Genomic DNA, 2,432 nt, shown 5'->3' with positions numbered 1-2,432 from the left:
GGATCACTGAAAAAGAGACATACAGCTAGATGCATTCTGATAAAATTTACAGATTTCAAAGATAAGGCAATTTTATATTCTTCAGGAAAGAGAAATACTTATCCACAAAAGAAAGATAATCAGACTGATAGGAGATTAGTCCAAATGTTCACAAAGATGTATTAAGAAATATTAGAGCAAATTATGGGATGCCTGGGTGGCTCAGTCGGTTAAGCGTCTGACTTCAGCTCAGGTCATGATCTCACAGTCCGTGAGTTCAAGCCTGGTGTCTGGCTCTGTGCTGACAGCTTGGAGCCTGGAGCCTGCTTCAGATTCTGTCTCCCTCTCTCTCTGCCCCTCCCCTACTCACACTCTGTGTGTGTGTGTGTGTGTGTGTGTGTGTCTCAAAAATAAATAGACATAAAAAAAAAGAATTAGAGCAAATTAAGTATCTTTTCATAGAATTTATAGGTTATGTCTTGGAGGAATGAAAAACTTCACAGTATTTAGTCTTCCTCTCCAGGAACATGATCTATCTCTCCACGTGTCAGATTGTCTTTTGTGTCTTTGAGTAAAATTTTGTAGCTTTCTTCATTTTGGTCTTGCTCATGTCTTGATAAATTTAATCTTTGGTATTGTATGGATTTTTTTGGGTGTTTGTTTTGACATTGCTTGTTTATTTTTTCATTATATTTTCTAAGTGATTATTACTAATACATATTGCAAAAAATAATGACCATTTTTCTATCCCATTTCAAAACTTATATTGCATTTTTCTTATCTTATTGCATTGCTTAGTGCCTCTAGTACAATGTTGATACTATTCATCTTTTTTTTTCTTTACTTGAATGGGATTGCATTTAATGTTTTGCCATTAAATATGAAGTTCACCATAGAGTCTGGTAGCTGACTTTTATCAAGATATATTCCTGGCTTACTAAGGATGTTTATAGATATGGAATTTTTATTGAATTCTTTTTTTGTCATCTTTTGAGATAATCACTTTTATTTAACTTTAATCTGTTAATGTAGTGAAACTTAGTATTAGATTCTGTAAAGCTGATGCATCTTTATATTCCTGTGATAAACCTAATTAGCCAAAAGGTATTCATCTCTTCATATACTGCAGAATCTAATTTGCTACTAATTGTTTAGCATTTTTGCATCTTTGTTCATTAGTGAGACTACCTATAATTTTATTTTTGGTGTGCTATAATTGTATTTTAGAGCTAAAACTATGGGTATGCTAGATTCATAGAATGGGATGGAAAGATTTTTTTTTTCAACGTTTATTTATTTTTGGGACAGAGAGAGACAGAGCATGAACGGGGGAGGGGCAGAGAGAGAGGGAGACACAGAATCAGAAACAGGCTCCAGGCTCTGAGCCATCAGCCCAGAGCCTGACACGGGGCTCGAACTCACGGACCGCGAGATCGTGACCTGGCTGAAGTCGGACGCTTAACCGACTGCGCCACCCAGGCGCCCCGGAAAGATTTTTTTAAACACATATTCCTGAACAGTTTGCACAACATAAAAATTATTGAAACTATGAAGAAATTGTATAAAACTCATTAATTTTTTTAGAGTGATTCTTTAATAGATTCTAACTTCTTCTAAGGTTTTAATGTATTTATTGTTTCTACTTCTTCTTAACTCAAAAGTAACATTTCTATAGTCCTAGAAAATCATCCATTTCAAAGCTTGTCAAATTACTTTTGTATAATAATTAACAATATTATCTGAGAGCATCTAATCTTGCTTTAAGCAGTTGTGTCCCTTTCTTGTTTTTAATGGTGTTTAATGTTTTGTGGTCATTATTTTCTTGATTGTTCTTACCAAAAGTTTTTCTATTTTATTGATATTTTCAATGAAGCAGCTTTTGTTTTTCTCAATTGAGATTACATTTTTATTTTTGGTTTTGGGTCTTATCAGTTCATTTCTTTGTTCTTCTTTTCTTTTTGTTTTAATTAAAAAAATGTTTTTAACGTTTGTTTATCTTTGAGAAAGAAAGAGAGACAGAACATGAGTAGGAGAGGGACAGAGAAAGAGGGAAACACAGAATCCAAAGCAGGCTCCAGGCTCTGAGCTGCCAGCACAGAGCCTGACGCCGGGCTCGAACCCATGAACCGTGAGATCATGACCTGACCCAAAGTCGGATGCTTAACCAACTGAGCCACCCAGACACCCCTCTTTGTTCTTAATTATTTATTGTTAATTATTTGGGTATACAGTAAAACCTTGGTTTGTGAGCATAATTCCTTACAGAAACATGCTTGTAATCCAAAGCACTTGTATGTCAAAGTGAATTTTAAGAACCATTGGCTCAGTTGCCATCATGTGACGCTTGGCATCACGTACTACTCCTATTGCAAGACATCACTTGTTTATCAAGTTAAAATTCATTAGAGGGGTGCCTGTGTGGCTTAGTTGGTTAAGCATCAGATTTTGGCTCA

This window comes from Lynx canadensis, chromosome F1, assembly GCF_007474595.2.
Source record: "Lynx canadensis isolate LIC74 chromosome F1, mLynCan4.pri.v2, whole genome shotgun sequence".
In the NCBI taxonomy this organism is placed as follows: Eukaryota; Metazoa; Chordata; class Mammalia; order Carnivora; family Felidae; genus Lynx; species Lynx canadensis.
Note: the sequence above shows the minus strand (reverse complement) of the source record.